Source organism: Leptinotarsa decemlineata, unplaced genomic scaffold (assembly GCF_025532065.1).
Source record: "Leptinotarsa decemlineata unplaced genomic scaffold, Ldec_3_MD MMD2_P_RNA_scaffold_9, whole genome shotgun sequence".
NCBI lineage: Eukaryota > Metazoa > Arthropoda > Insecta > Coleoptera > Chrysomelidae > Leptinotarsa > Leptinotarsa decemlineata.
The window spans coordinates 1,348,648-1,363,589 of record NW_027412536.1 but is presented as its reverse complement, the minus strand read 5'-3'; the positions used below and the strand labels follow the sequence as shown (position 1 = coordinate 1,363,589).

At 32.8% G+C, this 14,942-nt stretch overlaps 1 protein-coding gene across 6 annotated transcripts in view; it reads left to right on the top strand.

The window, feature by feature from the left end:
- Window positions 1-14,942, top strand: part of Rbp6 (RNA-binding protein 6) — a 1,483,108-nt gene that overhangs the window by 119,651 nt on the left and 1,348,515 nt on the right. The gene's annotated exons all lie outside the window — the stretch shown is intronic.

Here is a 14,942-nt window from a genome sequence, read left to right as displayed (position 1 = left end):
ACCTTCGCCCCGGCTTTGTATGGGTATCATCCTCATGTTTCAACCAGTTTAGGTACATATAATAATGAATTATATACGTAAATTCAGGCAGACATACGAGGAGGCGATCTTTGTATGTATCAAGATATTGCTCTACACTTTTTATGATGATCTGTGATTTAGAGTCCAGCGTTAATAGGAAAACTTGAATGTTGAAGCTGAAATGATGTATCGATAGAACTTTTTTTTAGTTCAGATTCTTATCACATTCTTGGAACATTCTAAGAATTCAAATCTGTTTGAAATGAAAACCTATTGTATTAATCTGAGTGTTAAAAGATAAAACACTGTTGTGTTTGTTTCTTTCAGAGTAACTCACCCAAAGTCTGGTGCTCTTGACTGCAATGGTTTTTTCCTAGATAAAAGGAATAGTATTGATACTAAAACAGGAACATTTATCCCAAGCATATTTTTAAAAATGTTGGAACCCTTCAACAAAACAATCAGATATAACTTTAGAATTGCCATGCGAAAAAAATGAGCAATGAAGATTGCAACCCGCTTCTGGATGAGTGATAGATTGGCAAACAGTGATGTTGAAAATTTTGTTTCACACACGATTATGAGAATTGATCTGAAGGTAATTTCAAAAATACACAAATTCATTAACTCATCCAAGACGTATCGGGAAGTTGAAACACAATTTTATTAATATTCATCAAATGATAACTGGTAAACTGGTATTAGACCAATAATTCTGAATTAAAGTGTTACGAGTGTTGATGAACTTTCAAATTTGAGTGTTTTTGTTTGATTCTTTGATTAATTCTGACAAATTCTGTGGAAACTACCTTATATGTTTTGAAAATAAATATTCTGGAAGAGGCGAAATGAACTCCAAAAGATCAATTGAGAAATTGGATATAGACTGGTAAAATGCAAGAAACAAAAGATGATTTTAACAAAGAAACATTTCACACATCTTAAGGAATTCCTGTTCTAGAACTAACTTCGAACAATCGACTCCTGTAACCATATTTCGAAAATATTGAATGAATTTTTTAGTAAATGTCATCAAAAAATTTTTTGTATGTATTTTTGTTTTTCTTTTATATACGTTAAAAATGTTCGCCTTTATTTTGCTCTCAAACCAAAAAAAAGTTCATCAAAAATATTAATTATTCATCACTTCACCTTCAGTAGGAATATCGAAAAAAAATATTTTTTTTTTATTTTTATTTAAATATATTTTATTTTTTTTCAGTCAAAGTGTAGTTTCTACTCTATTGTTAATGATACAAACAGTTGCTACTATTAAAACCTATAAATCACGCCTAGAGAATAGTTGGTTATTTACTCGAGAGATGTTTCATACTAACACACTCTGTATGAAAATGGTATCCTGATATATTTGTGTACTAACAAATGTTTCTATATACATAAATATGAACACTATTTTTTAATTAATTGATACTGAAGAGTTATCGAAGGAATCAAATATATCTAAGAAAAACAATCAGTAGAATGATCTGAACATTTGAAAATAAAAGATAAAGGTCAAGTTGACAAACGAGAATTGAAGCAATTTATTTTTATTAGGGAATTCGAACGCTTATTTTGCTTCTTCAGAGTTAAACCAGATAAGTGGCCAGTTACAACCCAGATGTTTGTTCTGGCAGAAGTCATTCTGGATGACCGATTTTGCTACGTGACTCACTCTCAGAGTAAAGCTCCAATCCTCAACTCATCTCTGGAAAAAGAGAAGCTTTGCTAGGATTGCCTTACAAAATGCTTTTAATGTGAAACGTATTTGTCATTTACGTAAATAATAACCGCACGTTTTTGTAGGTGTTTTTGGATGATTGAGGATAAATGGTCAATACAAGAAACTGATATCACGGAGAGTGCGCAATTATCATGAGGCTGTACGATTGTTCAGTGAACGTTTTCTAGATCGCCCTATTGATAGACATTATTTCAAGCTGTTAGTAGAAAATTTTTTTGACAACGGCAGTATGAAAAATATAACACGTTCCGGGCGATCAACTACAGGGGAAGATAAACAAGTGGACATTATGAGCGAGTTTGTGAATAATCAGTCCTCATCAAGTAGAACTGTTACCTTGAATTGTGAGTTTTCGCAGATGACGGTATTGAGAGTTCTAATGGAAATAAATTTCATCCCTACAGAATAAAAATGTTGCATGAACTGACGAACGAAGATCCAGACCGCCGCGCCGGCGCCGCCTAGAATATTGTGAAATTATCTATAACAATATTTTGCAATCTCAGATATTTGAAAGACATTTGTTTCAGTGATGAGGTTATTTTTTTTTCAAATAGACACGTGCATAGACAAAATGTGAGGTACTAGTCCGATGAAAATCCTCAACTTTTTCGCCAAACTCATACCCAGTGCATCATCACAAATATACGGTATTGATCAGATGAAAAAATAATAAAATTGTTTGGCGTAGCGTAACCTGAGTAAATATGTGAATACTACCCCCAACAATTTTATTTTTATCTTATTTATACAGTAGATTGCTGAGGAAGGTGCTGTGATGACTGCTGCCTAGCACCTTCCGATTCATTTTTTAGTTTATTGTACATTATCTACACCATTATTATCTTTTTTTTATTCAATAAAAACATTTAATATAAATTCAAATAATCTTCCTTATATCAGTGAGGAGTCAACCTCTTTTAATGTAGTGACTTGTTTTATTATATTGGCAGGTTTCAATTGTTCAAATGTAACATTCTTTTCGACACTGAAATCCCCAACACTCTTCCTTGAAGATGATAATGAATTTTATCGAAATTGTTGAGGAACTTTAAAAGAAGGCTCTTTGTAAAGTCCCGCTGGGTTTAGGTTGAAGGAGGGTTCAACAGAGAGATACCAGAATTGAGAGGTTCAAAAAACAAAGTTTATTTTTGGGTTTGTTTGAATATAACAGAGCTAGAACAATAGAACTTTTCGTTAATGGAATAGAAACAATATTTAAACAGACTAGACTCACCTAGAACCAGGTAACAACTTAATATTTTGATGAAAATATCTAGGTTTACACACCTTAAGGCTTCTAACATTATATATTCAATGAACCAAAAGAATTCATAATTTCATTCCTGATCGAGGCACACGTTTTTCAGAGTTGGTGGTTTTTTTATAACTTTCAAAACTAAAGATTTTCGTACTTTTTGATTCTCCTACTGACATCTCTATAGGCGAGAGGCGCAACCCTTCCAATTCTGGTTAGAGTTCTATAATAATTATTGAAAGATTATATATCATGCCGAGCTGTATATTATTCCGTTACAACTATGTCCCCTCAGCTTCGAAGTGATTGCTGCAAAACTTGGAAGCTAATTCTCTGTAGTTCCTACTGGGGTATGAATTTTTTTTAAATGAATTGCATGAAAGGAACCTCTTTCTTTGAGAGAATTTGGAAAAGCCAGGATGTAGGTATCATAACTAATAATTTTTTTAATTATAAAAAGACCCTCAAACAATAGAAAAAATTTCTTTGTTTCTCCTATGATTGCCGACGAAATAGGATTGGCTCTCAACAACACAAGGTCTCCCGCGGTGGATGACGTATATTACGACGTGAAGCTTTCGTCTCTAAATTTTCCCGAGCAAAAATAAGTTTTGACTCATAGACTGAAGAAGAAGAATTAAAAAATAAAGAAAAGTGAACAAGTTCATATGCCCACCTGGAATGCTGGTCACTGTCACTACAGTAAGTACGACAGAGACAACCTATTTCCCACATAACCCTTTCACTTGGGTTACCTTGTGGATGTTTTACAGAACAAAATATCACCATAACTCCTGAAGCATTTGGAGCTTGTTTCCATTTTTTATTAGTGAATTGAGTTCCTTGATCACTCAATATAGCCTTAGGAAAGCCGTATTTAGCGAAGTAATAATTGGTTAAACGAATGATAGAAGGCCGAGTCGTGGCTTTTTTCATAGCATAAAATGTTACAAATTTCGTAAACACATCTAATACTACGCACAAAAATGAGGCGCCTCCTCTACTTCTTGGAAGTGGTCCGTATAAATCAATAGCTAATAACTCATTTCTACTACTGGGTAGAATTGAATAAAGCGAAGTCTGTGCTTTAGGAGCACATTTTGCTTTTTTGACATAGGTCGCAACTCCGAATAAATTTTTTCACATCTCTATTCATATTATTCCACCAAACTTCTCCGTATAAAGCCTTCCAAGTCTTAAATGAACCAAAATGACAAAGCGCCTCGTGGAAAACTTTAACAAATTCAGAAGTTAGTTTTTTCGGTATGCACAATCTACAAAACTCGTCATTCTCACGACGGATATATAGTAAATTATGGTGCATAACGAATTACCTTTGTAAAGAAATGTCACCGGGTAATTTGTTTATAATGTCGCCAAGTGATTCATCCGATCTTACATACAGAACGATTTCCATGAGTGTTTTCTGTAATTCTTTAGGAAGTTTTAGCAATGATAATATTTTTAAACATTTTATCTGCTGGAGTGAGGGGTCTCACGACCGCGTATCGTGGTGACAATGCGTCAGCAATAACATTCGCTTTTCCAGGAATATGTTTCATTTCAAAATCATATTCTTGAATGGCTAAAGCATATCGTGCAAGGCGGTGTGAAAGTAAGCGACACTCATCCAAATATGTGATGGAACTATTATCACTAAAAATGATAAAAGGTTTCCCTAATTTTCCCTAATAGATAAATTCTGAATTTTTCTAACGCCCAAACAACGGCTAATGCTTCACGTTCGTTAATGCTATAACGTCGTTCACGGTCCAATAATAAGCGACTAGCCCATGCTACCACCCGACGTTCTCCACCTACCAACTGAAATAGTTGTGCGCCCAAGCCCGTATCACAAGCGTCTGTTGCTAAACAAACCGGAAGGTCAGTCCTTGGAAGGTAGAGTAAGGTATTCTGCGCTAAAGCTGTTTTCAGATCCTGAAATACATTTTTAGTCTAATCAACAAGTTCAAAAACATGAAAAATAGAGATAAAAGTCCTAAAAATATGAGAGATAGCTCATTCGATTCGGAATCACCTCTAGAAAAATGTTTCTGAAGGATTTTGGTGCAGGTAAAAAATTGCAATTGTTATTAACAAAATAAGATTTAAAAAAATGGTACTTAGTTTTTCGTTAATAACTAAGACAATTAATATTCAAGCAATTTTGAAAAAAGCTCGTTAAAGAGGAGGAAATTTCCGATAGAAAAGTCCCGACTCTCGAAACTCTACCTTCATTATTTAAAATTTTGATTTGACTTTGAAAATAGGGTTTCGCGCGGCTGTTACGCATGCGCGTGCTGCCGCTAAAGAGAGTTTATCAAAAGAAATAATTTTTTCATAACATAAAATGTCATTTTAAAAATTTGAAAAAATTCTAGTATCTTCTCAACACTTGAATGAATCGAGTCCCGTAGAAAAAAAAGTTTTATCACCATTTTTCAAAAAGTTATTCAATTGTTAACTAACAAATTTTTTCACAATTTCTGTTGGCATAAATAAAAGGTATAAATATTTGGCCTATAAATTTTAAACTTCGTGGAGCCCTTTTGATATATATATATATATATATATATATATATATATATATATATACATATATATATATATATATATATATATATATATATATATATATATATATATATATATATATATATATACTTCATACGATGTATAACGTAATAACGTATATACCGTAATAATTAACAATAACTTTTAGTAATAGTTAATGGTGCCGCTATCTTAGAGAAGTTTTGGCAGAAAGATCTATCAAAATTAGCCAACCCCAAGAATCGCTGTAATTCCTTGACATTCCGTGGAGCCACATAATCTACTATAGCCTGTGTTCTAGAGAGGTCTGGCTTTATACCGGTAGCACTCAACACGTATCCAAGATAAGGCATCGTTTCTCGGAAAAAGAATATTTTTTGCTTGTTGTAGCTTGTTGTAGCCGCGAAAAAACTTTTCTGAGATGATTTAAGTGAGATTCAAAACAATCGGAAATTATTAACACGTCATCCACGTAGATCGTAACAAAATCTTCAAATTCTGAACCAAAAATTTTCGAGAGATAACGTGTAAAGGTACCAACACTTGAACTCAGCCCGAAAGGTGATACACAAAAACAGTACGTTCTTCCATCAAATTAAAACCCTGAATATTGTTGTGAATCAGGAGAAAGTGGGATCTGCCAATAGCCATGAGTAAAATCGATAGAAGACATATAGCAAACTTTCGGCAAAGTGCGCATTATCTCTTCTATAGGCCGCGGATTTTCATATTCCCGTTCCATAACTCGGTTTAAATTTCGTGCATCTGAACAAATCCGAACCGAATTATCTTTTTTAACTTTTGTCATGATAGGTGAAATATATGAAGTTGCCGTGCGCTTGATCACACCCATTCTTTCATCATCTCTAATTGTTCACTTACTGCGTTTCGGTGGCTAAGAGGTACCGGATATTGTTTCTGACAGAATTCTTTATTATCTTTTAGCTCAATAACATGTTCGTATTCCTGTGTACGACCAGGTACTTCGGAAATGATTCTCTGAAATTCTAATAACATAATCTTGAATATTTTTTGCTGATCTACTGAAATTTTACATTTCGCAATCATGTCTTCCAATTCAGATATTTTGGGAAAACTAGTTTCTTTAATATAACTCAATCGGTATATATTTTTGCTAGCGAGAGGCTTCATTTCCGGTGATTCTAGAACGAGTAATTCACACATTGTTTTTTCTTCCGGAACTATGACGAACTTGCCATCTATATTAAACATGATTACATTTTCTGATGAGTCTATTTTAATCTTGAACAACCTAAGTAAGTTAGATCCTAAGATGACTGGATGAGCCAGGTTCGGTATTAATAAAAACTCGTGAAAAAATGAATGTTTCAATATCGAACAAGAAATTAACCACTGTTGTTGATTCGTCGTTGTTTATTTTTGAATGCCCCCGTAACTTTCACTCCAGAGCAAGGAAATGTTGGAACTTTTTCATGATACTCTCCAAGCTGTGACCAAACCTCATAACATATTTCACTACCGGTATCGATTAAAGCAGGAAAATTGGAATGAAACATTTTTAATGGGATTATAGGTGACCGCGAGTTGAGAGTTTCTTGATCAAATTCAAAATCACAGTCCATTAATAGATCATCCCTAGGATTATATAGAGACGATTCGGCCCTTTTATTAATCTGACACGCCTCCTGATCCGGACTCGCAGACCGAGAGGCCCTGACTCGTTTCCCGAACAATCATTTTAATTTTTTGCAACCTCTATTACTGACATGCGTTTTGGTTCGAATTGTTGAGAAAATTCATTCTAGGATATTGCTTTTCTTGTGGAAACGCGTTTGCACGGTTTTTTTCGCGATAAGTTTCCGAAGGTTGTCCATTGAAATTCGAAATTTGATTATTACCGGTCGAAAAATGTACCCTTTCCCGATTTGTCTCTGATGATGTTTGTTGGATCTCGAAACTTTATTTTCAAAATTGAAATAATAGTCTACCTGACGCAATTTTTCCATAGCTTCCTCGAACGTTTGACTCCCGACTAAAACTGCCGAAATGTTTGGTGAAAAATGACATGCAATTGTTTTTATTGCAATATGCTCTGGATAAGGTGGTTCTAAATATTTAGACATAGCTACAAATTTCATAAAATGTTCAACAAATGAAGTTTCATTTTCCCGATAATGACCTGAATGTAGAGCCAATCTTACTTCGAGCTATCAAAGTTTGAAAAAGTACTCATATATGCCTGGCTCCATAATGCTGCGGTGCCTTTGAACTGAGAACTAATCAAAAAGCGGAATCTTTCAAATGGCATATTTTCTTGATGCAATATTCAATTTGCTCTAATCCATTACCCATTTACGAATTATCGAAAATGGGTAAACGCCTATTCGCCTCAAGATTGTTTACATTTCTAACCATACCTGTGTAATTTAAAGATTGACTTTTTCAATCACTTGATCGACTATAGTGGATAAATCTATTTGATCAGTCACATTAGCCTTATTTTCATTACCAGAATATTGCTTATTATATGAATATATAGGTATAATTTGTACGAAAAATATTAGCCTCATTATCAGATGGATGTGTGGTACTTGACTGTTGCTGAGCAGTGTAAATCTGCCGACTGTAATAATGGGCTATTATTTATCGCTGGAAAATCAACAAAACCGAAATCATTGGGATGTTCCTTATTTTTGCCTACTACATTATTATACTGATTATTTTGTGGCATGTTTGTACTCAAGGTAGGAAAATTTACCCTATTGTTATTACCAGTAAATGCATGTGCATTTGCACCACAATGAGGTTCCTTGTATCTATAGCATTATTTATTTCTCATCACTTGAATATCCACATTATTGGTATGTTCTTGACCCCTCACCATATGTGGAGCAGTGTATGCCAATGCATTTACCCCTTGATTCATATAAGAAACGTTTTCAAGACCATTTTGTGATTTTTTTACAATGAAAGTTGGTGCATTCCTGCTCTTATTTTCAAAATTGACATCATTATTTCTCCAGATGGGAAGAGTTCTATTCATCACTTGTTCATTTTGCTATGTATTAGCATTTGTGGTGTAAGCAGATCCATTTGTGCTTCCATATACCTTTGAGGTATGAACTTGCGTTATCAGTGGCCAATTTTCATTATTATCATACCTAGTCTGATTTTGAAGCAAAAATGATTCTGCACCCACATTATTATCATTATTACCGACGGAAGTACCCACATTCTGTCGACTGATTGCTTTAAAAAGTCTATTACTATCGTTAATTAGAGATGGATCACTACATATAGCTATGCTATTTTTGTATCTCTTGTTGAATCTTATTTTTCTCTTTATTGAACTTGTTTAACATGTTGGAGAAAATTGTTTGACAAAAAAAAACGTCTCCTACCTGAATTTCTTGAAGTAAGTGGTGTTTTTTGACCATCTACATTACCACCTGCTTGAGTAGTTTTTGGATTGGTTCCCGTGGGTTTCATATCATTCTCTGGGTTACTTCTATTAACACTGTGTAATTGTGTTATTTGTTTGCACTGATTGCATTCTATTTCTCAAAGGGTAGTTTCTAACCATGCCTTTTTTCTGCTTTTCTCGTTCTGCCATTGCGGAGTGTGCTGAAGCGTCCTTGATTTTGTATTGATGATTTTGTTTGAAACAACACTCCACCTCTCAAGTCTCTCTGCCACAAGTTGGGTGACAAGTTGTTGAGGAACTTTAAAAGAAGGCTCTTTATAATGTCCTGCTGGGTTTAGGTTGAAGGTGGGTTCAACAGAGATATACCAGGATTGAGAGGTTCAAAAAACAAACTTTATTTTTAGGTTTGTTTGAATATAACAGAACTAGAACAATAGAACTTTTCGTTAATGGAATAGAAACAATATTTAAAAACTAGACTCGTCTAGAACCAGGCAACAACTTAATATTTTGATAAAAATATTTAGGTGTACACACCCTAAGGCTTCTAACATTATGTACAGGGCTTTTCATGATGGGCGTTAATTAGCCGTTTCTGGCAAACTATTCAACGGATCAACCTGAAAATTCCACAGTTTGCATAGGTCCATATGACCTACACGCCTAAAATATTTTAGACGAAGCGGCGTTGTCGCTTCTACTATAAAGTAGCGGCTTCTTTGATTTTTTAAATGGAACATCCCGTATATAATATCATATTATGATTCATTATCACTTTGTTAACAAATTCATATACTATTTCCCTTTACCTATCTATTACCGTTTAGAAGATATAAATTAATTTCGATATTTTTTTTACCAAACATGAACTTTTATCAGTGCTGATAATCCTGAACTCTCTTGCACTAAAACGATCAAATTTGAAATAGAGTGGAGTGATACTATAAGGATCTTCACTACGAGTCATATTTTCATTTGCCTCATACAGGGTCTTCAAAAAATTGAGATACTTTGATCTCATGAAAAAATGAGTGGAACTCAATTTTTTCAAATGGAACACCCTGTATATTTCAACATTTTTGAGCTCTACATCCAATTTTAGATTAACTTTGTTCATATAATACTATTTCTATTTTGAACCGTTTTCGAGATAAACTGTTTCAAACGGAAATTGACATGGTTTCCTTGTTCATCACTCATTTTTGTAAAACAGATTTCGTTTGATGTTTCTCAATTAGTCACAGATAATACAATGAAAAGATAATTTTTAAAATACTCCTCAACCATCGAATGAAACTTCTCTTCAAACAATAGTTTTATTAACGCTGAAACACGAACAGAAAATAATAAACCCATAAATTAATGAGTTAATTTAATCGTCAGTGTATTTCAGAATATGTTCAAACACATCTCCACCTCTACTTAAACAAACATGTAATTTCTTCAAAAGATTGTCATGTGTAGCGCTTCTGATCAAGTCTGGAGTCAAACTATTGAAAGCAGTTGTAACTCTCGATTTCATATCTTCCATTGTTGTTATTGGAGTAGAGTAAACCATATTTTTAATGAAACCCCACACGAAATAATCTAATGGATTGCCATCTGGTGTTCTAGGAGGCCAACGAAAAGGTCCATTATTACCAATCCATCTGTCTTCGAAGATTTCGGTTAAAGCTTCGCTGACTGAATGATAATCATGGGGTGGAGCAACATCCATTTGTTACCTTACACGTTCTCTTCCTGGTCTATAATTTGAAATCATTTGAATTCCATTCCTCAGTAAATCTTCATATTTTGATGCATTCAAATTATCATCATAGAACTCGATATAAAAAATTGACTTTATGGCACAAAATACATTGAAGGTAAATCAGTCTCTTTCAAATGTTGGACACAGTAGAACTTATAGGGATGCCATTTATGCTTATTAAGAATTCGACAAATTGTCACGTAGGGTATACCTATCTCCCTTTCAGCGTCGTGCAGAGAAGCATTTGGAAATGCATGAAAGTATCCCAAAACTGTTATACCATTGTCATCATCATCCACTTTAGTCTTCTTACGAATGATTTTTGGCCGGAAGGTTCCATTCAACCTACAGTTTTTTAGTAGTCGATTTATCACATTATTATTCGGCTTCGGAAGTTGTGGATATCTTTCATGAAATACTCGGCATGTTCTACTTGCAATTCTATTGCACTCACCATAAATTATTAATAAATTCAAGAAATCTTCATTACTGTAACCTAATCTTGACATTATTCTATTATAATTGGTAGCTATCACAATCAGTCAAAACCACCAACGAAAGTCTGACGTTAAATAATTGGTTTATTTATTTTTCCAAAGCACACTATTAAAAAATATTAATGTGTACTGTTGTACGTTAGAGAACAATACCTCAATGTATACAAATTGTAACTTTTTCTAAGGTAGGTACATACCAATTTCGAATTGACTGATCTGAGACAGTTAAAAACCTGGATCAAAAAGAAATATTACTAAGTATTAAAAAAAAAGTTGAATATCCAAAATAAGTGATGAATTCAAAAAAAGAGCAAGAAAACCACGTCAGTTTCCGTTTGAAACAGTTTATCTCGAAAACGGTTCAAAATAGAAATAGTATTATCTGAACAAAGTTATTCTTAAATTGGATGTAGAGCATAAAAATGTTGAAATATACAGGTTGTTCCATTTGAAAAAATCGAGTTCCACTCATTTTTTCATGAGATCAAAGTATCTGCATTTTTAGAAGGCCCTGTATGAGGCAAATGAAAATATGACTCGGAGTGAAGATCCTCATAGTATCACTCCACTCCATTTCAAATTTGATCGTTTTAGTGTAAGAGAGTTCAAGATTATCAGCATTTATAAAAGTTCATGTTTGATGAAAAAAATATCGAAATTAATTTATATCTTCTAAACGGTAATAGATAGGTATAGGGAAATTTTAGGCGTGTAGGTCATATTGATTTATGCATACTGTGAAATTTTCAGGTTGATACGTTAAATAGTTTGTCAGAAACGGCTAATTAACACTCATCATGAAAAGCCCTGTATATTCAATGAACCAAAAGAATTGCTAATCTCATTCCTGTTCGAGGCACACATTTTGGTGGTTTTTTATAACTCTCAAAACTGAAGATCTCTAGGCGAGGGTCGCAACCCTCCCAATTCTGGTTAGAGTTTTATAATAATTATTGATAGATTATAAATCATGCCGAGATGTATATTGTTCCGTTACAAAATATTGCAATAACTTGTTTCCGGTCTGCTGATCACCAAGATACTTTCCAAGTGTCCTTTTTCCTGTTAACATTAACAGATCAGACTTACTTATGAAAGAAAAACGTACACATTGTAAAAACACGTAGGCACAAATATATATATATATATATATATATATATATATATATATATATATATACATATATATATATATATACAGGGCTATTCAAATTCGTTTCTGTACACGGGGATCTCGTGAACGATGAGAGATAGAGTGTCGGTTAAATTGTGGCAAAGTTGCGTATTTTAGAGACCTATTTAATGATGTAAAAATATCGAATATAGATCTTTTGGTTCTGGAGATATACAGGAAAAACCAAAAAATCCCAAATTATATTTTTGTCTATATCTTCTATCCACATTTTGTCTGACTTGGGCCACCCCCATCTTTGAATTTTTAAATACGAACCTGTATTTTTAATTGTAGTTTTTGGATCGTAGACGTTCACTTCATACTGAGAATTTAAATTCAATTTTATATTTCAGGATTTTTCGGTAATATTCCATTATAATTGTGTGAATTATTCCCTTTTAAATTACGGCACTGGAAATTGGTTGACAATGGTAACTTTCACGTCTCCCTATGTATCGTAGAGTTTTTCGAGAGTGTTTTTTCATTTTTAGGTACCTATTCACCTATTCATATTTTTTTCAATGATCTGAGCGTTTTCTACAATGAATTTCGAATAAGAAAACCTTTTATGATTATCTGAAACATATCTACAACAAAAATATATTATATGTGTTTTGATGAGCAGAAAAAGATGGTAGCAATAATAACATCCGATACGAACATTATAATCATAATGAACATTGAAATTAAGTATTTTTCATATACACAAAAAAATTATTTGTGCAATAAATGTTCGAATTGGAGTCCTTCCATTTCGAGACAAACAATGGGACAATAAGATGGTCTGCAAAATCACCAGATCTTACTATTTTGAACTATTTTCTATGGGGGACATTGAAAAATAGGATTTACGCTGGCAGAGAGATAGAAAATGTGGAAGACTCGATATTGAGGATTTTGAATGATTTCGCAACAATGCAGCAAATAAGTGTATTAAGGGCAGTAAATAATATGAAAAACCGAGTTTAAAAATGTCTCGAAATGGAAGGACTCCAATTCGAACATTTATTGCGCCAATAATTTTTTTGGGTACCTATATAAATTATTTCATTTCAATTTTTATTTTATAGTGTTCGTTTCGGATGTTATTATTGCTATCATTTTTTTTTTCTGCTCATCAAAACACATATAATATATTTTTGATGTAGATGTACCTACTTCAAATAATCATAACAGGTTTTCTTATTCGAAGTTCATTGTAGAAAACGCTCAGAGCAATGGAAAAATATGAATAGGTACCTGAAAATAAAAAAAAACTCTACGATACATAGGTAGACGTGAAAATTGTTATTATGTTTTTATTCAACTCAGTCTACCAATTTCCAGGGCCGTAATTTAAAAGGGAATAATTCACCCAATTATAATCGAATATTACCGAAACATCCCGAAATATAAAATTTAATTTAATTGCTCAGTATGAATTGAACGTCTATGATCCAAAAACTACAACAAAAAATACAGGTCCGTATTTAAAAATTCAAAGATGGGGGTGGCCCAAGTCAGGTGACACCCTGTATAAAAGATTCATGGATATATTCTGAGAGCCCACATCAAGTGCCAATAGCAAAATGTGGACAGATTTTCAATATGTCTACGAATAAAGAAGATATAGGCAAAAAAATAATTTGGGTTTTTTTGGTTTTTCCTGTACATCTACAGAACCAAAAGAGCTATATTTGATTTCTTTACATCATTGAATAGGTCTCTAAAATACACAACTTTGCCACAAATTAACCGACACTCTATCTTTTATCGTTTACGAGATCCCCATGTACAGAAACGAATTTGAATAGCCCTGTATATATGCATCTTCAAGTGAGGATAAGAACCACACAAAATATTTCCATAGGAGTTGTTGATCGAGTTCGATGTTTTTTGAAGCCCTTGATATTCTTTTTAGAGTAGACTTCACAGTTTAGTAGAAAAATGTTCGACTAACATATTCTTATCAAATTTTAATTTTTTTTCATTACTGTTTAATAATGAAAGTAAACTCAGTAAACCGATCATAACAAATGAAAAACTTAGTAGAAATCAGACAAAAGTTATTTTCTTTATCCTATATTCAATATGAATTACGAACTAATTTCTTCATTCGCACTTCAGAGATTGGAAATCTCTAAAATAACAAATTAAAATTAAAAAGAATAGCTGAAAATAGCAATTATATTAAGCAAAAAAAACATGAAAAAATTACAATCAAATAAAAATTGAAAATTGAACAATTGAAATGAACTATATTAAAATGAAATATTTCAAGCCTAGTTACTTCACGACGTTTCGATTGTTAGTATCCACAATCGTGTTCATGTGATGACTAATATATTGAAGTTTCAATATCTGTTCATGTAGAATTCGTGGGAATAGTCGAATCATTAATATTATTTAATTGAATTATTTCAAGAATCATCTTTGAGGTTAGTGGAATTGAAAACAGTCGCGTTATAGTTTAATAATCATTATAATTATATAAAAAAAAACCTTACAATTTCTTCATTCATCTCAGTAATTTCTGACAGGAAATGATTCAAATAATAAT